At 34.7% G+C, this 26,244-nt stretch overlaps 1 protein-coding gene across 19 annotated transcripts in view; it reads right to left on the bottom strand.

Annotated features, from left to right (window-relative positions):
* APC (APC regulator of WNT signaling pathway) overlaps nucleotides 1-26,244 on the bottom strand; it is a 123,233-nt gene that overhangs the window by 78,998 nt on the left and 17,991 nt on the right. The window contains exon 1 of one of the 19 annotated variants that reach the window (XM_073232925.1): nucleotides 9,692-9,818. The exons of 17 other annotated variants lie outside the window; for them this stretch is intronic. The gene's annotated coding sequence lies outside the window, so the exon portion shown is untranslated. Of the gene's footprint in view, nucleotides 1-9,691; nucleotides 9,819-26,244 lie in introns of those variants that run through there. One more of the 19 variants, XM_036995181.2, reaches the window with a different exon arrangement.

The following is a 26,244-nucleotide window of genomic DNA, read 5'->3' on the forward strand; positions in this document are numbered from 1 at the left end:
CTCTCTGTATCATGAATAATTCAGGTTTCAATTAAATTTTCCAGTTTTTCAAGAAAAGGTTCTATTCTTTTGTATCAAATTTATTTCTGTGCTTTTGTTGTTAGACTTGCTGTGAATGAAACACCATCATTCCATACTAGATGTTGCTAGTACAGATAAAAGCTACTGATTTTATTTAATATATAACCCTTATCCAAATTAGCCTATGAATTGAATCTGTTTTTCTTGTGTATTTTCTGGGTATACAATTGTATAATCTATAAGTAAAGCTAAATTTGCGTCTTCTTTCCCAATATTTATACATTTTTTTCTTGTCTTACTGTTAACTTAAAAGTTCATCATCATGTTGAACAATAGGATCTTATTTTAATAGGAATGGTTAGTATTTCACCATTTAATAGTCTTTTGGGTTTCAGTAAACGTATTTTTTTAATTCTGTTAAGTATTTTTAATATATTTAAGTATTTTCCTTTTATTTAAAATTTTTATAAGGAGTGGCTTCTAAATGCTTTTACAGAACCTTTTGATATAACATATAACCATATAGTTTTTTCTTTTGGTGATGCTGTCACTTGTAAGATTTTTTCATTTTGACCCATTCTCCAGTCCTACAATAAAACCTACTTGCTCATTTTATTATTTTACTAGTTTATTCATTTTTCAATTTTTCATGTGGAATTTTGTAAGAGAAACGAGTATATAGTTTTACATTTTTATATCATTTTAAAATAAGGCTTTGAATTAAGTTTATGCTAACCGCATAAAATAAATTGGTAGGAAGTTTCTCCTCTTAACTTTATATGGTCTAAAAATGTTTAAAGTTACTTCTCTATTTTTGACAGTCAAGCTAGAATTCAGATCAGAAGGTACCTGTTTAGAGGAAAGATGTTTAAGTACTTTAAAATTTCTTCTGTGGTTAAGCCTTCTCATGTTTTCTTCATCTTTTTGTATAGATTTGATTAATTAGTAGTTCATCAGTACATGGTCCATTTCCTCTAGCTTTTCAAGTGTATTATCACAGAGTTGTATATATATATTCTCTGATTTTAAAATTTGTGCCCTTTTCTATTCACGCTCTTTTTGTTTTGTGCTCTGTTCTCTTTGTCAGGTTTTGTAGTATTTCATTTATATTACTGAATTTTATCAAAAAATCAACTTTTGGTGTTACATATCCTTTCTACTTGGCATATCTCAGAGATATTGTGGTTTTGGTCCCAGGCCACCAAAATAAAGTGAGTCAAATCAATTTTTTGGCTTCCCAGTACATATAAAAGTTATGTTTACCCTATACCAAAGTCTATTAGTGTGCAATAGTATTATGTCTAGAAAAAAATGTACACACCTTAATTTTAAAATACTTTATTGCTAAAAAATGCTAACCATCACCTTGAGCTTTCAGCAAGTCATAATCCCTGATCACAGAGCACCACAACAACAAATTAATGAAAAAGCAAAGAGAGTTACCAAAATGTGACAGAGGCTCAAAGTGAGCAAACACTGTTGGAAGAATGGTGCTCAAAGACTTGTTCAAAGCAGGGTTGCCACAGATCTTCAACTGGCAAAAACTCATCTGTGAAGTGCAATAAAGCGAAGCAAAAGAAAACAAGGTATGCCTATGCTCTGTATTCTATTTTATTCATTTCTGCATTTGTCTTTACTAATTATACCCTCTTATCTCGTCAGCTTATTTTGTTCTTTATTGTTATTTAAAAGGAATACTAATTCATTTCCTTCCTTACTTTACATATGTTCACTTATCAGTTTCTTCTTTAATAATAAATATATTTACGGATATTAATTTTCTCCTCAGTATAGCCATAGCCACTTTCTATAGATTTTAATATAAGGTGTTTTCAGATTTATTTCTTTCTTGATAATTTATAATTTCAATATTTATTCCTCTTTGACATAGAGGATACTTCAAAAATCCACCTAAATTGTTAAGTGTATAAGATGACTTTTGAGTCATCTTTTTTATTGTCACTGATTTATTTATTAGACTGATTTCAGGCTGTCACCTACAAAATTAATATTATTTAGAATTTTTCAAGGTTTGCCCTGCAGTCAAGACCATGACTGATTTTCATAAATATCCCACTGAAATGAGAAAAAAGGAAAAAGTGTAAAGAAGTTCTCCAAGTTTTATACCTGTTTATTGATGTAGCATAAAATTTTTTGCTTTGTGTGTGTCTGACGCCTGAAATTTAGAAAGCTTATCATTTATTACATACTTAAAATATGCCATGTACTATAATATAACAAGTGCCTTACATTTTTAACCTCCACAACTGTGACATAAGTATCACTTCCCATGTTTGAGTTAAGTAAGATGGAACTTCAAAATGGTAAATAACTTCAGAAGAACACAGGTCAAGAGGCTAAGCCAGGATTCGAACACATTTGTTTCTAGTGCTCATGCTCATAAAAATCATGTAATACGATCTCTTTGTGGCTTTCATGACCTGTTATGTCAGATAATAGTCTACCTTCCAAACTAATTTTCTATTAGGTATTCTTTTTGAATGCTCAATTCATTTTTCCTCTGCTTTGCTATTAACATATGCCCCATCCTCTGAAGTTCAATTCTGTGTTTCCTATCTTCTCCAGATAATAGTGAGCCTTCCTGCTGATTGTACAGTAGATACCATACAACTTGGCTTAACTATTCAAGTTATTCCATTCTGTTTTGATGATTTTTGTTTCTCCACCATTAAGACAGCGTTTATATCTAATACTTTCCTTTTGTAATTCCCATAATGCTTTACTCAGTGAAAGCAACGAAAAACAAATACATGTAAGGATAAACAGAAAGAGTGCTTTAACAACCATGGAAGGAAAGAAGAGAAAAAGAGGGAACAAATTTATAGAAATTGTCCAACATAACTTTTCTATTGAAAGAGTAAAATGATGGATTTCTCTCTATGGCTATACAATTCAAATCAACAAACATTTGAGTACTTGTTCACAAGACATCACGCAAGTGTTATAAGGAGGTTTTGTGGGTTGTATTGTGATCCCCCAGAATATGCTAAGTCACACAGGTAGCTAACCTCTGGTACCATGAAAAGTGCCTTTATTTGGAAACAGTCTTTGCAGATGTAATCAACTTAAGATGAGGTATTACTGAATAAGGGTGGACCCTGAATCTAATGACTCGTATCCTTAAAAGAAAGTCATGTGAAGAAATGAACCCAGAGACACAGGGAAAACTCCATGTAACAATGGTGGCAGAGACTGGAATGAGGCAGCTTCAAGCCAAGGAATGCAATGAATGACAGCAACCAGTAGCAGCGAGGGAAAGAGGCATTCAACAGAATCTCTCTCCAAATTTCCAGGAGCCAACCTGGCTGAACACCTTCATTCAGACTTTCAGCTTCCAGAGCTCTGAGGGAATAGATATATGTGATTTTTAAGCCACCAGTATGTGGTACTCTGTCACAGCAGCCCATTAAGACTAACATGAGGGGAAAAAATGAAGTGACATGTGCCTTATTCTCAAATACCTTATTATCTACAAAGGGGTAATATTCTAGTAGAAAGGGTTAACAGGATCAGTGTACAAATACAGCATCTGTGTCCCACCTTATATTCTCTTTTAACTCCAGTCATTGCTGTATCAATCAGCCCACTGAAGATATAAACTGACATCAGCTGCACCAGGTATCTTTTGCTTTCTGTCCTAGGGCATCTGTGACACTCCAGTGTGGGTTCCCAACATTCATGCATGCATAACCTATAAAAGAGTGAACGCTTGATGGGGCAATCCTTGACTAAAGGGAAATGAGAGTTAGTACATATAATTCTTTCCCTTGGGTGTACAACTCTATAAGGTCCCTCAGAATGTCCTGGCAGAGCAAGCCACAGTGGTCCAAAGTGGTGACCAACTTGAGATCACATGCTTTTTATACTTGCTGTCCCTCTTCACTATTTAACTTGCAAGGCCTCTACTCCTGTTTCCAGAATGAGCATTTGACTTGTACTGTGGTGATCCCAGATCACCTCTCAAAGGAAATACTTTATACAAGGCCTTGTCTCAAGATTCTGACTTACAGGAGACCCAGGCTAAGATACAAATCGCCTACAATTCAAAGGCAAATTTGGTTCAAAAGCACTGACAAAGTTCTATGGGAGTCACATCTTGATAAGAAAATTGAGAAATTTTCAGAATTTAAAATCCATTTAGGAAGGGATTGGAGTGATGGCATGACTATAACAAACAAAAATGTGAAAGGACAGTCTTCCAGAAGGAATAGGCATGATCAAAGTTCAGGGCCAGAAAAATGACATACATCATTTGATGTATATATCAAGTAGCTATAATATACTGATATAAGTTAGATGATAATAAAACTGAGAATCTAAAAATAGCTAGGGGAAAATATATTTCAATCTTCTCCAATGAATATCTACTTACCATCTTAGTGACCATTATACTAAACATCAAATAAATCTGGTAAATGAAAACCTGGATTGACCCAAAAAAGTTATATTCATTCAAAAAAATGTAACTAATTGAAAAAGAATTAAAAAAAGACACCTCAACCTAAAAGAAATGAACTGTGTTTGCCTATACTAGACAGAGTAATAGCTCCCCAAAGATACCCAGTCCTAATCCCTGAAACCTATGATTAAGTTACCTTACATTGATTGCTATGTAATTAAGCAGATGTAATTAAATTAGAATCCTGATACAGAGAGCTTTTCTTGGATTATACTGATGGACCTAATGTAATCACAAGGGTTCTTATAAGAATGAGGCACAATGGTCAGAGGTTACGTGACAAGAGAAGTGGAGGGTCAGAGAGACTTAGTGTGCTGGTGGCCCTGAAGATGGAGAAAGGGGCCATAAGCCAAGGAAAGCAGGTGGCCTCTAGAAACTGGGAAAAGCAAGGAAATGAATTCTCCCCTACAGCCCTGGTGAAAGTGCAGCACTGCTGCTAGCTAGATTCTGGTCCAGTGAAAGCCATTTGACTTCTGAACTCCGGGGTTTTAAGATAATAAATGTATGTTGTTTAGAAGCACTCAGTTTGTAGTAATTAGTTAACAACAGTAATAGGAAAAAGTGCCTTATGATCCCTCTCTCAGGGATAGACAGAGAAATCTTCTCTTTGGCCAGGTAGTGATCTTAACATATATCCACAGTTTCTCTGACTCCACTCCTTCAAAAGGTGGTGCTGGATTTATCTCCTCTTGTGGGGGATGGACTTAGTAACTCACTTCTCATAAAGAGAGTATGGTAGAAGTGATGATGTATGACTTTTGAGACAATGGCATAAATGGTTTCCACCTTGCTTTTTCTCTCTGGGTTCAATGGAGGAAGCCAGTTGCCATGTCATGAAGACACTCAAGCAGCCCCATGGAGAGGCCCACTGAAGGAACTGAGGCCTTCTGCCAACAGCCAGGAGAAACAGACTATGTGAGTAAGCCATGTAGAGGTGGATCCTCCAGTCTAGCCAAGCCTTCAGATGCCCTATAACCCAGGCTGATATCTTGATTGCAAATTCATGAAAGATTCTGGGTTAGATCACCCAAATAAGACATTCCTGATTTCTATCCCACAGAAAATCCAAAATAATAAATATTTGTTGTTTAAGCCACTAAGATTTTGGGTAATTTGTTAGATACTGATATGTAACTAACATAGTCTATAAGGTGTCATATGTAAGGATGTGACACAAAGCAGTGTTTGTGGTAAAAAAGATTTGGAAAAAACCTAGAGCCTTTACAATAGGAATAGTGATAGATAAAGCAGAACAATATACAGCAGAATTACCACCACAAATTAGATGGACATAAAGTAAAATAAGCCTTAAAAATAGTATTGAGCTGAAAATGTTAAAAAATATGTGAATTAAAAACATAAATTTGGGTACATATCCCAAAGAATTGAAAGCAGGATCTCAAACAGGTATTTATATACCCATGTTCAAAGAAGCATTATTCACAATAGCTACAAGATGGAAGCATCCCAAATATCCATTGACTCATGAATGGATATATACAATGGAATATTATCCAGCCATAAAAAGGAAGGAGATTCTGACACATGCTACAACAGGGATGAACCTTGAAGGTTCTATGCTAAGTGAAATAAGCCAGCAACAAAGGATCAATATTATATGATTCCCTTACATGAGGTTCTTAAGAAAGTCAAATTCATAGAGAAAGTGAAATTCTGTCAGGGACTGGAAGAGGGGGAAAATGGGGATTTAGTGTTTAATGGGTACAGAGTTCCAGTTGGACAACATGAAAAAGTTCTGGAGGTAGACTGTGGTAAATTTACAACAATAGGAATGTACTTAATGCCATAGAACTGGGTGTGTGTATATGTGTGTGTGTGTGTGCGTGTGTGTGTGTATACACATCACACTCTAAAAATTAAGATGGTAAATTTTATGTATATATATTTTACCCCAATAAAAAATGTGATTAACTAAAAAAGAAAAGACACACAAAATGATGCTACATACTTTTCAAGAATTAATACATATTTAGGAATACATTTGAATGAGTGCTTATAAGGGGAGTAGGAATAGGGTGTGGAAAGGGAGAAGGCTTGCCTTATCTGGACTGATGATGTCATGATTTGATATACAGAAACAATTTTTGAAAATATATCTGTTATATAACATGTGAGATGCCACTTATACCAAAACAAAAGCTAGTGTATCTTTCTTTCTAACAAATGACCCAACAGAAATCAAGTCACTAACTGACTGTTAGAACTGGAAGATCTAGATATCACTTCATCTAAACTTCTTTCACATTCAAGATACTAATACTTCAAAAGTAATTTACTTTGCAGAGTTATCTGTGATTTTAAGCTGCTTTACAAACCACGGTGTTTCAAAGAGCGAACCATCATATTCCTCTAAATTACAAGTTATTTCAGATGAAATAAACCTTTACAGATCCTAGGAGTAACCAATCCAGTCAGTGTTAAACTAGCAAAAACATTTCACATAGGTCTATTCAGGAGCTTCTTAGAGGTTTGGTTCAATGTCTTATTTGACTCTCCAGCACCTTTCATAGTGCTGGCATTTAGCAGGTACTCAAAATATGTAGTAAATGTCTTTCCTCAAGTATCATTCATCTTTTCTATGTAATACCCTATCCATCTAGTGTGCTACACAAAATTTCACTCAGACTGTAATACCAAAAAAAAGGAGGGAGAAGGTCAAAATTAAAAAGAACACTTAATATAAAAAGATTGGTTAAATTACATATGAAATAAATAACAGTAAAAAAATAGATAAAAATGGTAAAGTAAAACTCCACAGAGCAATTAATGCATGAAAAACATCAATCAATAGCTTTGATTCCATTCATAGGCAGACATGAATATTTAACTTTTGAATTTCTTAATAGCTCAATTCTGGTCATATCAATTAACAATGAATAATTTCAAAGACTACTAAGGCCAATATTTCAGTACTATATTAGGTATTGCGTATTACAAGGGGAAAGAAATACGCTTCATATTTTAGTTCTTTATTTCTTCTCAATCTGATGTTTTTCTATTTAGAAGTGTTCATAGAATGAATAAGATGATCTAGAAAAATATATTGTGAATGTCATTATGAAACTGCTGCCTTTCTCCATTTGCTTAGCTACCAGCTATTCTGCAAAGCATTCTATGCCGTAGTTAAAAACTCAAAACCAAGATTTTGTTCATTTAGTGAACGATTTGTTGATGGCTTATAATGCTTTTTGAAGTTTTTTATATAGCATTCTGTATGTTATGTAATGAGACATTTTAAAATAGTTTTACAGAGTTAGAATACAGTTAAGAAGACTTCATTCTCTACATCCTTATAGAACACATGACCTTGGATAAAGTCACAACATACTTAATTAAGAGTACTCTAACGTTTAAAATGAAACTGCTACACTGAGCTGTTTAAATAGTAAAATGAGATAATTTAAGAATAAGAATCAAACTCTCTCAAAGACTGTATTAATTGGGGTTCAAAGGATTGAATGGTATTAGCTATTAAATTTCATTTGGAATTTTAATGTGGCATTTTTAATTCTAGCTTAAGAGACCTCAAGGACTATTAATTTTGATACCCATGATCAAATAATTCTTAAAGGAGAAATAATTTTTAAAATAAAGAATAAAGTTGCTTTAATTTATTAGTGAAAACTCTAGTTTAATTTATTCAAGTCCAGTTCTTTATTATCTTGAAAATTACTGAAACAAAATTGTAAGTTCTCTCAAGACTTTCTCTAAGAGATACTGTCAGTGACTCTGACGAGCTTTATAAAGCCACTGCCATCCTGTTTAGGGAGTAGGGAGGTGTGGCAGGCTGGCTAACGTAAATATGTAAAAAGATAAGGCACTTAAAACCATAGTCAACCTTAATTTGTTAAGACATTTAAGGAAAGGTAAAAAATAAGAGCAACTAAAACACTCTATATCAGGAGTGTATCTTATGAACAGTCACTAAACAGAAATATATCTACAAGAAAAGCTATGGTGCTTTACAATATTTGCCTAGACTTTATTCTTTACTCAATGATCTCCAAAAGTGACCAGAGTACTATAAAATTACTTAATAAACATAGATCTTAAATATTAAGCCTATGAAAAATTTATCACTATAATTTTTCAAAGTAACTTATGTTATAAAGTGATTTACTTCTGAATAACCTAATTAACGGCATAAAGCTACACTAAAGCAAAACACTGCTTCATACATAATTTATTAAGACTTCCTATAGAATTTATATTAAAGCAAAGAATTTGAGCATGTCTTTTGTGATGTAGACTAATAAAGTGTCCAATACATTCCACTGTCAAAATATTCCTAGCCTGACACTTTTCTACTTTAAAAAATAAAATATTTTTTCTCCTATTCAGGTAGCAATGATAAACCATGGCTTCTTGCAAATGGATCTGTACCACCAGCATTGCTGCCAGGTCTTATTCCTCTGCAGATGTCTGTCTTTTCAGCCTAACAGAGGGAGAAAGCACTGCTGCAGTCATCTGCGAAAAGCCACTACCAAGCCACTACCATTTCTCCTGTAACTAACAAAGACTCTGGTATCTTACTGCCACCCTGTTTATAGGCAGTTCACTTAGCTGTTTTGCAAAAGCTAGCACTTGTGGTGATCAAAATTTCACCAGTAACTGAAACCACCGCTGAAGCTCTGCAGTACCTGCCTCCTCCCTGCTCCCCGTAAGCAGCCCTCCGCACTAGGTGCACACCAGCCGGCAGCAGCAGCTTTGTATCCCTCCCCTCCCCAGGCTACCTCTGCAGGAGTCCTTGTGGCCAGGGACGAAAAGCAGCCTTTCAAAGGGCTAGAGCTTTTGCTCCTCGCCATGAATATGCTCCATTCTTTGTTGTCCCCTACCCGTTTCCTTAGATACTGTTATTCCACTCCACTCTGTCAACAGGCATTATAAAAACAAAACCTCTTTCTAGCTTCAAAAACAGTTCTTCCCATACTCCCCTTTATACCCCTCCCCCTTCTTCCTCTTCTGTCAAAATTCCTGGATCATAAGCACAGGAAATCCATCTCCTGTACTGCAGTGGGGGGGAAGGGGGGAAGACGCCCCTGCCTTCTCACTTGGCGTGTGGCAGTGCACCTTGTGCCAAGGGAAGGTACGGGTTTCACACAGTATCAGGGAAAGTCGCCTCCCCCGCCCGGCCACAGCAAGCTGGGTCACCGTGGCTCCGGCACCTACCCCATTTCTGAGCCCGGCAACACCTCCATTCCGACTCCAGTGACAACCCAGGCGGGATGCGCCAATACAGCCACATGTCGGTCACGTGCACCCGAGCCCAGCCAATCCGCGGGCCCCCGACGGACGGAGAGCGCCCTGGTCCGCATCCAGAGGATTACACAGCTGCTTCACACCAAGCTTCCTGACCGCACTCCGCAGCAGGGCGCGGGGCCCCGCCCCACCCGCCGCAGGGCTGCTTAGCCTGTCCGGCACCCAGTGCTGGGGGCGCGCCCTCATTATCCCGTCCCCCGTCCCCGGATACCCAAGGAAGCAGATGGCGATGACAAGCAAAATGGGTGGGTGGAGGAGGTCCAAAGGGCATAAAAACTAGCACGAAATGCTGGAGGTGGGTGGGTAATAAATTACATCTCATTTGCTAAAATTTACATGTTTACAGCATAGAGAACAAATTCTGTTAAATGTATTATAAGGAATAATTGTACATTACGAATCACTGATTTGTTAGGTAAATCACTCCAGCTATGTTGGAATTAAACATACAGTTACCAGAAAAGCTGTGATGGCAGTATCGCGGGGTGGTTGCCATCAAAATCACGGAGCCACGCGTCTGGGTTGAACTTTTTTTGCTCCTGCCACTTACTAGCTGCGTGACTTGGGTCACTTAAAGGCTCAATGCTTCAATTTTCTCTACAAAATGGGAGAAGTATTGAACAGAGGAGTTAATATATATAGACCAGTATTTAACCAGTCCCTGATATATTAAGTGCTGTTAGCTACTACTAATCTGAGACTCAAATTTAGTATTTTAGTGAAAGATCTACATTTCAATTAAATCTAACCAAGTGAAACTTAAATCATTATTTTTTATCAGAAGAACAAAATCCAACCTGCCAAGAATGTAATAAAACTCTGGTCTACATGGGGAGTGGGGGGAACCAGTTTTCATGATCTATTTCAAATTTAAAAGGATACTTAACTTCAGGTTTTTAAATGAAATATATTTACTATAAACTTAAAAATTTCAAATTAATTACATGAAAAGAAGAACTATAAAACAGCAAAAACAATGCAATTCCATTTTATTAAAAATTTCATAAATTAGAAAAATAATAGACCTATAACAAAATACTTGTACACACAAAGATATTCACAGAGGTTATCCTCAGAAGGTGGGATTATGCAGCAATTTCTGCTTTTCCTTTGTGCTTTGGATATTTTTTTCTTTGTTTCTATTATAATGCCTGTTATATAGCAAATACACACTAAATATTTGTTGAATGAACAAATACCACATATTACTAATTAGAAAATTTACATATTAGAAGTTTAAATATATTTATAAACAATTTCCCTTCATATCTGAAATAAAGGAAACATGAATCAACTTAGTTCTATCTTAAATATCGCTTTTGTCAGGATGACTTAGCTTTTACAAAAAGCTCTCAAGAGTCTCTTACTGTAAGTGCATGATTCATTGAACAGGGCTTCATTATTTATACAGTCGTTGACTATTTGTGACAAATTCATAATAGTTTCTCATAAGGCCTAGAGCTTCTAGAAAGAAAAAGTACGCTTCAGGAATACATTTTAGAAGCTCTTAAAGATAACTTCTTAGTGGCCAAGGAGACAACTATTATTCTTTACTCAGGCTATGATTTGAGCTGTTATTTAGTAAACCACTTTGTAGCAAAAATGTTTCATTTTTACTGTATGTATTATAGTAGAGATTGAAATGTTAAAATTTAAAGAAATCTGTGATCATCACATACTCATTAATCACTATAACTCAAATATAAAAGTAAGGCATCCAGTGGATTATACAACTGCTTCACAGCAGATTAGTAAATCTAAAAACTACATTTTATAATGTTGCCAACTGAATTATTCAGTAAGATTTTCAAACCAGTTCCCTTGGGGACTCCACAAAAGTTGGCTACTTGTTCATCTGTAAAATAAGTGTTAACTGGCTTATTTTATAGAGCTGTTATAAGGAGCAAATGTATAATTGTGAACAAACTTTATAAACTGAAATACTTTTTAAAACTAAAGGATTATTAATAAATAGCTCTATTGGTCCAAATCAAGGTTCAGACTAAACATACATTTACATGTTGTAATCTACCATCTTGTCTAGAATCAATTCACTCCTCTCTTCCCTCTAGTATTCATTACCTCTTTTATGGCACAAACACATTTTGTGACTGTGTCAAGAAGACCCATACTTGGTTTTATCTTGTATGTCTCATGGTGTGCATCAATATTTTGTATATAACTAGTGTTCATTAAATGTCAGCATAAGAAATGATTTAAAATTAATCTTCCAAGGGCATGCAACACAGATGCCCTCACAGAACAACAGCAGAACAAATGCTGAATAATGAATGTTAAGCAAAATACAACTTTCTACAGAGGAAATCGAATGCTTTAAATAAAAACCCTGGGCCCTATAGGTGAAAAAAAGTAATACAGCCTTGGAACTAAGTTTCTGAGGTTAGGTGGCTGCACAGTAGAATCACTTTAGGAGCATGAGTACTTACAAAAACACCATTTAGTCAGAATCTCCCAGGATGAGGCCTATAGGCATTGGGTATGTGCTGCTACGATTGAGAATCACCAAGCACCACTCTAGCTTCTGCTGCCAAAGCTCCCACTGTACTGTGGTGGGGGACCATTTTGGAATGTCTTTTAATTTAGAGTGCTGTATAGCCTGAGGCATCTGCTTACAGTAGAAAAAACTTACTTTTTCTTGTCAAAAACCTTCCTAGGTATCTATCAGCAGTTAACAAGAGAAAGAATACATAGGATCAATAAATATACAGAAAATGTTCTTCTACATTAAGGAATCAAAATAAAAACTAAAGTATCATTTCCACCTATTAAATAGGCAATGGTATTTAAAATTATGTTGTGGGTCAATAAAAATAGGCAGTAGTTTTCAAGTCCTTAAAATGTTTAAAATGCTTATATCAAAGTAAATCTAGTTAAAAGAAATTATTCTGTTTACTATCAGCTACATGCACAAAGATTTATATTCAAAGATACTCAGTATTGCTTATACTAGTGAAATGTTATAAACAACCTCAACGACTGATAACATCTTGGTTATTTATACTTTCGGTATACTTAAAGATGATTAAAACTGTCAGATACGTAACTCCATAGAAAAGGATAAAATACTTAGGAATAAATTTAATTAAGGAGGTGAAGGACCTATACATTGAAAACATTAATGCACTGATGAAAGAAACCAAACATGACACAAATAAATGGAAAGATATTCCATGCTCATGGATGAGAAGAATTAATATTATTAAAATGTCCATACTACCAAAAACATCTACAGATTAAGTGCAATCTCTATCAATTCCAGGGTATTTTTCATAAAAATTGAAGTTCTAAAATTTGTATGGAAACACAAAAACCCCAAATAACCAAAGCAATCTTTCTTTAAAAAACTGAAGTATCATTGATACACATACAATCTTACATTGGTTTCAAGTATATGACAGCTGTTTAACAGTTACCCATTTTATTAAATCCTCACCCCAACTAGTGTACTTACTATCAACATGGGGAGATGCTACAGAATCATTGGCTATATTCTCCATGTTGTACCACCATTCCGAGACCAATTTATATTATGATTAAGAATTTTTGTGCCCTTTTATCCTACTCACGCTCCTCCCAAACCCAACTGCTTCTCAGTGTCTAAGAGTCTACTGCTATTTTGTTCATTTTGTTTTGTTCTATTTTTACATTCACAAGTAAATGAAATCATATGGTATTTATCTTTCTCTGCCTGGCCTATTTCACTGAGTATAATACCCTCTATAGGCCCATCCATGTTGTCGCAAATGACAGTATCTTTCTTTTACATGGCTGAATAATATTGTGTATATGCACATTTCCTTTTTATGTTCATCTATTGATGGACACTTTGGTTGCTTCTATATCTTCGCTATTGTAAATAATGTGGTAATAAACAGGGGGGTATATATCTTTTCAAATCAGGGATTTTGTTTTCTTTGGGGAAATTCCTATAAGTGTAGTTACTGGATTGTATGGTATTTCTATTTTTAGTTTTTTTGATATACATTTATACTGTTTTCCATAATGGATGTAACAATTTACATTCCCACAGTGTAGGAGAGTTCCCATTTCTCCATATCCTTCCTTGCCAACATGCTGTTTCTTGTCTTCTGCATAGTGGCCATTCTAACTGGTGTGAGGTGATAGATATCTCATTGTGGTTTTGATTTGCAAAATTTCCCTGATGATTAGAGATGTGGAGCATCTTTTCATGTGCCTGTTGGCCAGCTGTATTTCTTCTTTGGAGAAATGTCTGTTCAGGTCCTCCATTCATTTTTAAATTGGGTTATTTGTTTTTTTTGGTGTTGAGACATATGAGCTCTTTATACGTTTTGGATATTATGAGATAAATTGTTTACAAATATGTTCTTCCTTATTGTAGGTTGTCTTTTGTTCTGCTGATGGTGCCCTTTGCTGTACAGAAGCATTTTAGTTTGATGTAGTCCCACTTGTTCATTTTTTATTTTGTTTCCCTTGCCTGAGGAGATGTGTCCAGGAAAAAATTGCTCATACTTATGTTCAAGATATTTTTGCCTGTTTTCTTCTAAGAGTTTTATGGTTTTATGACTTAAATTGAGGTCTTTGATCCACTTTGAGCTTACTTTTTGTGTATGGAATTAGACAGTGATCCAGTTTCATTCTTTTGCATGTAGCTGTCCAGTTTTTCCAACAACAGCTGTTGAAGAGGCTGTCATTTCACTATTGTATATTCCTGGCTCCTTTATCATATATTAATTGCCATATATGTGTGGGTTTATATCTGGGCTCTATATGCTGTTTCATTGATCGCTGGTTCTGTTTTATGCCAGAACACACTGCTTGATGTGCTCTATTTCAATGAAAAATGCCATTAGTATTTTCAAATTGCTTTGGGCAGGATGGCCATTTTGACAATATTAATTCTTTCTATCCATGAGCACAGGATAGATTTCCATTTATTGGCATCTTCTTTAATTTCTCTCATGAGTGTCTTATAGTTTTCAGGGTATAGGCTTTTCATCTCCTTGGTTACCTTTATTTCTAGGTATTTTAATCTTTTTGATGAAATTGTAAATAGAATTGCTTTCCTGATTTCTTTTTCTGCTAGTTTGTTGTTAGTATATAGGAAAGCAACATACTTCTGTGTATTAACTTTGTATCCTACAACTTTGCTGAATCCACTTTTTTTTTTGTGGACTCATTAGGTTTATCTACTTATAATATCATGTCCTCTGCAAACAGTGACAGTTTAACTTCTTCCTTACCAATTTGGGTGCCTTTTATCTATTTATCTTATCTGATTGCCATAGCTAGGACCTCCAGCACTATTTTGAATAAAAGTGGTGAGAGTGGACATCCTTGTCTTGTTCCTGATCTTGGAGGAAAAATTTTCAGCTTTTCACCAGTGAGTATGATGTCCACTTTGGGTTTGTTGCATATGGCCTTTCTTATGTTGAGGTACATGCCCTCTATATTCATTTTGTTGAGTTTTAATCATGAATAGACTTTGAATTTTGTCAAATGCTTCTTCCAAATCTATAGAGATAATCGTGGTTTTTATCCTTCTTTTTGTTCATGTGGTGTATGATGTTGGCTGATTCATAAATACTGTACCATCCTTGAATCCTTGGAATAAATCCCACTTGGTCATGATGGATGATCCTTTTGATGTATTTCTGAATTTGGTTGTTAATATTTTGTTGAGGATTTTTTGTTCATCAGAGATATTGGTCTAAAATTTTCTTTTTTTGTAGTATCTTTGTCTGGTTTTGGAATTAGTGATGCTGGCCTCATAGAATTAGTTTGGAAGTATTCCCTCCTGGTTTTTGGAATACTTTAAGAAGGACGGGTATTAGGTCTTCTTAAATGTTTGGTAGACTTCAGCTGTGAAGCCATCTGGTCCAGACTTTTGTTTGTTGGAAGTTATTTGATTACCAATTCAATTTCATCTCTGGTAATTGGTCTGTTCAGATTTACTGTTTCTTTGAAGACAAAAACAGAATCTTGGAAGGGTCAATCTTGGAAGGTTTTACTCTTCTAGGAATTTGTCCATTTCTCCTAGGTTGTCCAATTTACTCGCATATAATTTTTCATAGAATTCTCTAGTAATTCTTTGTATTTTTATGATATCTGTTGTGACTATTCGTTTTTCCATTCTGATTTTGTTCATTTGTGTCCTCTCTCTCTTTTTTCTTGACAACTCTGGCAAGGGGTTTGTCTATTTTGTTTATTTTCTCAAAGAGCCAGCTATTGGTTTTGTTAATTTTTACTATTGTTTTATTCTTTTCTCTATTTTATTTTTTTTCTGCTCTTATCTTTAGTATACATCCCTCCTACTAATTTTGGGTTTCATTTGTTCTTCTTTTTCTAGTTTCTTTAACTGTGAGTTTAGACTGTTTATTTGGGATTGTTCTTGTTTCTTGAGGTAGGCCTGTATTGCTATGTAATTCCCTCTTAGATTTGCTTTTGTGGTGTCCCACAAATTTTGAACTGTTGTAGTTTTGTTTTCATTTGTCTCCATATATTGCTTAATTTGTTCGGATTTGTTCATTGATCCACTGATTATTTAGAAGAATGCTGTTTAGCCTGTATGTGTTTGAGGGCTTTTTTGTTTTCTTTGTGTAGTTTATTTCTAGTGTCATGCTATTGTGGTCTGAGAAGTTGCTTGATATGATTTCAATCATTTGAATTTACTGAGGCTTTTTTTGCAGCCTAGTATGATCTATTTTGGAGAATGTTCCATGTACACTTGAGAAAAATGTGTATCCTGCTGCTTTTGAGTGGAATGGTCTGTAGATATCTGTTAAGTCCATCTGATATAATGTGTTGCTCAGTGCCTTTGTTTCTTATTTATCTTCTCTCTGGTTGATCTACTGATGTCAGCAGTGTGTTGAGGTCTTCTAAAATGAATGAGTTGTAGTCTAGTTCCCCTTCAATTCTTTTAGTATTTGTTTTACATATTTAGGTGCTCCTATGTTGGATGCATAGGTATTTGTAATGGTTATATCCTCTTGCTGGACTGTAAATGTCACATTTTTAAAGAATCCTTCCATGATCACCTCATCAACATTGCTATAGTTCTTAAACTTTCTATCATATCATGCTGTTTTCTCCTCAAATCATTTAAGATCTGAAAGGCTCTATCTACCTACCTATTTAATTTTTTGTTTACATTATCTTTGTTTCCCAAACTGGAATATAAATTCCTAGAGACAGGAACCTAGATGCTTCTTGTGCACTGCTATTTCCTTCACACCTAGAACAAGTCGTGTGCAGTAGCATTCAATGTGTATTGTTAAATATATAAATATAGTTGATAAAAATGAATAAGACATCAACCTACAATCTAGTAGGGATATAAAACATTTATAGCAAAACTTTTAATACAAGTCAACATGTGTATCAAAGGATGAGAGACTAGATAGATAATTTCCGACTAGGTAATCAAGAAGGATTTCAGAGAGAAAGCAGCAACAGAACTATCCTTTAAAGATGCTTAGAAATTTGCCAGATTTTGTCTGTTAGGTTAAAAAAGTTAGATTTCATCTTACAGGCAATGAAAAACATAGATATTTCAAATAAGGTAGGACACAAGATTAGAGCAGATCCACAAAAATTAACAGGACTAGTTTCTAGTTTCTATTCAAGTAATCTACTCAAAAGAGAAATAATCAGAAATTATAAGCATACTACTAGTTTATAAATTTATTGGTGAAAGACTTTTTTAATTGGAAAGTAACAAACAGGGAAAAACACTAAATTTTATACTCTGTAAAGAATTCAATTTTGTTTTATTCATTGTTATTCTGGCAATTTTGACAACAGTTATTTATAAACAAAGTTACCTTTGGCAGCCATTTTACCCAACTAATAAAATATTTAAATATTTGCATATAAGTAAAGGAAATTTGTTTTTTCTAAATTCTTAACATGTCCTAATCTGGTTTTAGGGCATCCCATGTTTTAAACTATCTTTCCCCTAGGACAAAAAATAATAGATCAATTTTTAAAAACAGAATGTTTAAAACAAGATTTTATGCTTGCTTGTATTTTTTAAATTAAAGTATCACTGATATACAATTTTATGTTGGTTTCAAATATACAACACAGTGGTTCAACACCTACCACCCATATTAAATCCTCGTCCCCTCTAGCATGGTTGCTATCTGTCAACATACTGTTAAAGAGTCACTGACTATATTTTCCATGCTGTACTACCATTCCCATGAACAACTTATATTGTGATTATGAATTATTGTGCCCTTTTATCCCCTTCACCCTCCTCCCCACCACCTACCTCAACCATTCCCCTTGGTAACACTAGTCCCTTCTCAGTGTTTATGAGACTACTGCTATTTTGTTCCTTCTGTTTTGCTTTGTTTTTATACTCCACAAAGAGGTGAAATCATATGGTATTTGTCCTTCTCCACCTGGCTTATTTCGCCAGTGTTTTTTTTTTTTAAGTATTATCTTATTCAATGTTTTCAACTTTGATCTTTACTGAAAGTCTACAACAGCTATAAGATTGTTCCCAAATGTAAAATTTACAATACAAACTTATAAACCCTATTTATAAAGATAACAGTTTTACAGTGAAGAGCTCAGTGACTTAAGTTGCCAAAGCAGCACCAAATGTTTATGGTATCGTTGTGAATTCAAGAAAAAGGAGGACACAAAATGAATTTTTTGAAATAGACTTTTTCTTCTCAGGAAAACACTAAAAACTCCTATCACTTGAGCATTTAAATTATCATAAAATACTTAGATGACTTGATGAATCACTTATCAATTTGTAACACACAAATTAACCCCTGAACTACATCAGAATTATAAGGGAAAAAACTAATTTTGATATTTAAAAACAAAATATGGTGTACATCAAAAAATAACTATATGGACTAATAATGGCATTACATTATCAGAAGCTTAAACCAAATTCTTGGGTCAAAACCAGTAACTTCAAATTCTTGTATCAGGATGAGAAAATAATCACTTTTTCAAGAACCAATATTATCAATTATAGATGGTACTACCTAATTCTATACCATTTTCTTCCTTTTTGAGTATCTTCTCTCCTTCTTGCTTTATGCCAAATTTTAAAATATAAGGGAAAATAGAGACTACAAAATTATTTCACTTCTGGGTATCTGAAGATAAATATTTGCTATTATAGACCAAATAATTCCAGATTATTATTAAGTAAAATGAAAAAAAAATCTACCTGGTATTACTGGATTGCATCAATCAATTAGAAACCTCTGGGTCACTTGTACTATACTCCCAATAGTACTTAATATACAGATTCATTTTAAGGATTAGGAGAATGAGTCAGCTAATAAAAGAGTTTAAAATTAATACTAACATAATGTTTGAAGAGGGAAAAAAGGAAAATCAAGGCAAACTAGTAAGTGTAATTTTCTCAACACAGATTAATGTTTCTAAAACTAAAACTTCACATTTACTTTATAAGTTTTTAAAAATTGTCTTTGCCAATTCCACCAAGATTGGGTACAATTATTTGAACTGTCATACAGCTTTTATAGGAGCAAAGAGTATGATTTCTTAAGAACTGGACTAAATTTCAGTTCACAATTACTTTCCTTAACAGACACCAGCTGTCAGTAAGCATCTTGATCCCAAACCAGTCTGTACCGACTACAATTTGAAAATGGCATTTTCTTAATGTTTTCCCAAAGGTTTAGTCAAACAGATCTATTCAGTAAAACACTTGTGACAGAAAAGAGATCTTTTTGGTATTTGTTATTTTATAGTTGAGAACACAAAGTGCTTTAAAAAAAAAAGGTTTCCTATGCATTGATAGGACAACATGGCTGCATTTATCAACCTATTTATTTTAAACAGTTAAAATAAAATCTTACTTTTCTGGAAGCTTCAAGGGTTGATTCCCCAATACCCTTTTTCCCCAGATACTTCTTTTGAAATAGTTTTTTTTGTCTAACACTATTACAGTATTAAGAACACTATGCTGCTTGATATTTAAAAAAAAATACTCAAGAAACTAAACAATAGTTTCTCTCTGGGGAGCAGAAATTGGTGGCACTTTTTTACTGCTTAGATTTTTAACAATGATTTGTACAAATACTTGTACATTAAAAAAATGTACTAAGCTATACTTTAAAAATAATCCATAATTGCCAGCTTCTAGAAAGATCCTTCAAGATTAATATTTTCCATCTTTCACTGTTCAACTGGTTAGAAAAAGTCCAAACTCACTGACACTACACATACAGTCCTTTATGATCTGGGGCCTTTATCTCTCTCCACTTTTACCCAGACCACCCAACTAATACAGCTGCAGTCCACTTGGATTACTGTGCACCCACCACCAACTTGTACTCACTATTTCATGTCCTAAAAGGTTCTCACCCCAACTTTTTCACCTAGCTAATGCTGACCCATTTTTTAGGACTCAGTTTAAACAGCATCTCCCAGAAGCCTTCTCTAACTCCTCTTTCCAGAGTCAGATCCCCTCTCCCCCAGTATGCTCCCAGAGGTCCCTGAACCTACCAGCTATCTCATTACCACACACTTAGGGTCATTTATTTACTGATCTTTCTCACTAAGGTCCTTGGACATGACTCTTGTCTTATACATCATTCCTTTATTCTCAATTAGTATTCTGCCTGGTACAAAGTAGTTACTCAAATATTTGTGGAATATGAATGAACTACCTGTCACACACAAAAGATACAATTCTGTGAAGTTGTCTCAATCCTGAATAGTCAGATGCTTTTCCCTCCATGTTCCTATACTACTTAAATAAATTATGAACTCAACTTAGATTTACTTTCCCTCATTAGACACAGCTTCTGATTAAGAATCTGTCTTCATCTTCTTAAGTATATAAGCAATGTCCCAGGTATCTAGTAAAATTATATATTTGTTGAGTGAATAAAGTGAATATTCCTTAAAAACTGCAAGTGGAAAAAGAACAAGCATAGGAATAGCCTGTTCAATTCTTATTTATTTTCCAATTTTTATGAATAATAAGAGACCATAAAGTCCTAAAAACATTTTGTGCATGCTTTAGGATTAGGGGTAGGAAGCCATTAAAAGAGCAAACTATCCCTCAGATAGCTCCTTATCTCCTGACTTCCTGAAACTCTTCTTTTTTACCCAAATTCTATTCTGATTTCTAAAAATTATTCCCTGACCCTCACAAAACTAGAGACCTACCAGTAACTTAGAAGCAGGGAAGTCCCACTTTAATTGCATGGCAAAAACTTGGATAAGGAGGGAAACACTCCAGGGCAACAAGCATAAGATGTTCCTGATATGCCTAAGCAAAAAGGTGAAGGCATTTTCCTCTAGAAATACAGTTATTCAATGTTACAGGTGGTAGTTATGGAGTTACTACAGCATATGGATTAAACAGTCTGTGGGCAGGGCTGGGGACACAATCATCACAGTCAATGTTATTCCTATGGGACCATACCAGATGTTTGGGGTTTTGAACTATTAAATATTACTCTCTTTATATTCCCCCATCCACAAAAGAAAATGTGAATTTTACTACGACAGGTTTGATACAGTATTTAACATATTTAATATTTACAGCATAGAAATCTATGTAACTCACATAATCAAATGGTATAGTTTTTAGTACTATTGTATTTAAAATACATGAGACTATTATATCAATAAATCAGTCAATTAAGCCCCCTATAACTTCCAAGTTCTTCAATGAACATCCTCTCTACCTATTTATTGTAGTTGAAATCTGATGACACCACTTTCTTTGCAGTGTTCACAAGGAGAGACCTTTTCCCTCTCTGTGTACTTCAGGCAAGGAGACAGGAACGGCAGGATATTGAAGGGGTCAGGAGAAAGCAAAGATGCTCTCCTCGCATCCATTACCACTTACAAACTATTTTCTTTACTTCTTCAAACATGCAAGCTCTTCTGATACACTATTCAGCTATGCACTTCCTACTGCCCCCAGCACTCGTCTCCATTTTTACTCATCATCCCTCTCAGTGACTTCAAACTCTACATGGATTACTCATCTAAAGCCCTGGCTTCATAGTTTCTTAACTTCTTCACCTCCAAATACCCACTCCCATAATCACATTCAGGCATTTGTCATTTCAGTAACCATACCAACTCCAAAATCTTAACCAAAATATTCAATTACCAAAGTTCCAGTCTCTGAAGCATACTTTCCATCCCACTAGTTCCTCTACTATCTCTGAATGTACCATTTTTTTTGCCTCATTGAGTTCTTAAATCCAATGTGCTCATCATGTTTCACTATCCATTACTTTCTTCTGTACTCTCCTCCTTAAACCCGACATTAAACACTACTTTTATATCACTCAGACCCCACATTTCTCTCTCTTTCTATTATATTTACCTGGTAAACCCCAAGTCTGCTTGAACTGAATGAAGAATTCCTCTTTTGCAAGCCTGTATCACAGCAGCTTATTATGCAAGGGGTGGGGATGGGGGATCAGAGGATAGTGTGGGCTGCTGTCACTTTAAATTCACTATAAACATAGCAGGGTATTCAGCACTGCCTGGCAAGACTACCGTGTTTCCTAGAAAGTCTGTTTCCCATTCTCTCAGTCAATGTTTTATGTTTTTTTCTCCTCAAATCTGAAACACACCTATTTTCCTACCTATGCCACTCTCAGTTGAAGACCTACTTTATTCCACTAGAGAGAAATTCCCTTGTATTTCCCTTGCACTGCTTTCCTCCTATTAAATGGAAAAAGTATCTGCTCCTATCATAGACCAATTCCCTCACTTTGGCAATGGATTGCAACTACTTGTCTTTTCAAGAAGTCACCTCTGATTAGCCCCTCTCCCCACAATATAATGAATTTCTCCTTTCCACTGGATCATTCTCATGAACACACAAACATGCTCTATCAGTATCACTCATTTTCACCACTCTTTCTTGATCCTAGCACCCTCAACCCTGTTACGTGTACACACACCTGATAGGGCCCCGTTTCTCTGTGGAATCACAGCAAAACTTCTTGATGTAGTGGTTTTCATTTTGGTCTCTATTTTCTTACATGTAAATAACTCTTTAATCCACCCTAATCCTAAACAATTTCCTGAAGCTCAACTGTAAAGGTTACCAACGACCACAATGTGACCAAATTCCATTGACCTCATTTTAGTGCAACCCCTTAGCAACATTAGACAAAGCTGATCACTCTCTTCTACCTGAAACAGACATCTTCTCTTGGCCTCTGTGACATATACTTCTGGTTGTCTTCTTCCGTCTAATTTCTTTTAATGATTCTGTCTCTTCACTAATCTTAAACGTGGAGTACCTCGGGGATTATTCTAGGACTACTTTCTCTCTTTACTGTTTTCTCATCTAGTCCCAGAGTTTTTACCATCATCTATATGATGCTAAATATCAAATATATCTATTTCCTAACCCTCTCCTCTGAATATCCAACTATCTATCTGATATTTCATTTGGATGTCTAAGACATTTAAACTAAGCAGACATTGATGCACAAATCTCCTCCCCCCCCGATCTGAATCTTCAAATTATTAGTTCCTAAAGATTACACTCAAACATAACACATGGGCAATTTTTTTTTCTCAATTTTATCTTAAAGTAGCAGCTCTTCCATACTACTCTAGCAGCATAAACATGCCAGGACCTTAAATTTCTACAGACTATCATTTGCATTCATTATCTTGTGAAAGAAAAATGTCTGAAATCCACTTAGATTTCTGGATGACACCTGAATCCAATGCCAAGATTAAGGTAGTAACATCTACAGATGAGGTAGCCAAGATTTCAGCAACATGTTAGAGCTTGAAGATGTATCCTGCAGTTCTAAGAGGAAGCTAGTGTTAGTATCTTTAGATATTCCCACTTTGTGTGAGGTTTCTTCTCATCTGACATCAAACATAATAAAAAATAAATCACTGGAACTTTTAAAATCAAACAAGCATTTTCCTGAGCAGTGCATAAATAGAAAGGAGTGCAGTGTTCTGTTGGCCTTAGGTTTTTTTCCATAAATTCACCTTGAGATTACTACAAACACCAAATTTAAGAATGCTGATCCAATCCTTATTTAAATAACAGGGGGTGTTTATGGTTGGGAGGTACCACAACTACATTCCAAGACTGTCCCCGACAGTCTTTAGAATCTCCTAGTCAAGACTTTTGTATAGCGCTCTCCCAAGCCGAACACAGCTGACTTGCAGTAAAATATTGCAAAGACTTGTGAGGCTACGTCATAAAAAACATTTTAGCTTCCACGTTGGTTTCTTGGCTTGCTCACTCTGTAGCCAGTGACTGTGTTGTGAAGATACTCGGGTAACTCTATGGAAAACACCAACATGGGGTCCAGATCAGCATCAACTTATCAGTAAACGAATGAATGACTTTGGAAGTACATCCTCTAGCCCCAGTCAAGTCAACAAATACTGCTATGTAGACAGGGAATCAATAAAATACACAGATTCTTTCACCTTTCTGCAATCGACAATGGAAATTTCTCACAACCACCTTTTGTGTGGCTAGCAAATGACTGACCCTACTCCTGTGTTTCCAAATTACCTTTAATCATGGAATCACTTTTATTAAACTCCAAACAAATAGGATTTCCACACTGAAGTATGGGATAATCAGATTTAAACAGAAAAGTGCTTATCATCTTCTAGTATCTGCTTTATAATTTTTGAAGTAAAAAACTGTTCTGGAGCTGTTTATAATGAATAAGAGTTATCATTATGATTTAAAATTCTTAAGTATGTCATGTTCCAGAAGGGTAATTTTTGATGAAAACACAAAACAGACTCTACCATAATAGTGTATATATTTGCCCTTTTAAAGAACATCCATAGCTATCTGAGATAGCTGCTCCCTATATCACTTCAGAAAAACATTTGGAAAAAAGCATAGTTAAAACATAGTATGTCCTCATTTTGTAACCATAAAAGCTAAATCACAAGTTAAGTAACTGGCCCTGATCTAAAGGCAGAGTTAAAGACTTGAATCCAGGTTTCATTTTCTACTAAACCAAAGTCAATTTGGCTTTCTAAACCAGAAATAATAATATTTATCTTTAAGAGAGACAAGTCTTCCTATACCACTGCGTTGGTCTTTCATTTTAATAAAAAATAGACATATACGAGACTATATGTGCCAGGTATGAAGAAAATTGTGTAAAATACCATATAAAGTTAAATGATAAATATAGGTATGTAAGCAATAAAACCAGAAGCCTCCACTACTAGGTTTATAGAGGGCCTTCAGCAACATCATTAAGAACCAATTAAAAGCTAAATAAAAGATTTTCATTTGCAACTCAATAATGGTGAGATAAATTAGGAATAAAATTTTTTAAAAACCCACACACAATAATCTGCTTTTACAGGTACATGAGGCAGTATACCAAACACTGGTTACAGAAGATGAAAAGAACTCTTTTTCCCATTCAGCTTTTCTTTTCGATTCTTTACATTTAATATTTGGCAAGAAAACTGTCATGGTTCAAGTCCAGTCCTCAAAGTACTAAAAATATTTAATTAGCAGGCTGTTATCTGAATTGAAATTCAAAACTTTCGCAAAGACCTAATTCTGCACTAAATCAAGAATCTCTTTAGTTCAATATAAACTAATTGGAAATCACAGTATGTGGTGCTCATCATATCACTAAGTTGTGGGGAAAAAAATCCTACCCATTTGTTCTCCAAAAGATAAACTCTTCCATGAAAGTGAAACAATAACTGGGTTTTAAAGCTGGCATAATATATCATACTCATGACAGAATGAATTTTTCTCTCATATGACTTTTGGGTTTTGCATAAGCATTAAATTTCTGTGAAAATTCATACCTTAGTTTTGACTGAGAGCCAGCTCAGTAATTTATAAAAATTTATGTGATATGAGCGAGTGTTCACCAAATGAGCACATTAAAATGTATTTGTAGATTTTGTCCAGTGTGACAATACCTACCATCCTGTAAGTTTATTTTCTTAACTAATAGCTAATATCATCACTGATGCTAATATGTAAACTGATGCTTTTTAGATAAGGCAGAGTAAAATCTCTTGTGTCAGAACTAAGCACCAGGAGAAATGCTGTTGAAATACTAGCAAGATACCAGGGTCTCTGAAATGAAACTACAGCAAACACAAAGAAGACAAAAGAAATGAAAGAATGACAAGAACAAGAGCAGAATGCCATTGGCCTAATTAAACAGAGATACTAAATAAAATCAAGGTCTAATGAATATGAAAGAATATAGTAAGGAAAATGTGTGTTACGTTGTATGGCAAGCACTGCCAAGATTTTGGAAATAAGAGTTAATAAGAACATTGATTAAATATGCTAAATGTTACCACAGTAAAATAGTATCATTCATTCAGTCTGAGATACTTACTCTCAATCATAAGACTTGCTTTACAGGATATATTACTGAAGTAAAAATCTTTAGAGAACATATATGAGAGTCTAACTCAGGAACAGGACAGACATTAACAAA

This window comes from Manis javanica, chromosome 1, assembly GCF_040802235.1.
Source record: "Manis javanica isolate MJ-LG chromosome 1, MJ_LKY, whole genome shotgun sequence".
In the NCBI taxonomy this organism is placed as follows: Eukaryota; Metazoa; Chordata; class Mammalia; order Pholidota; family Manidae; genus Manis; species Manis javanica.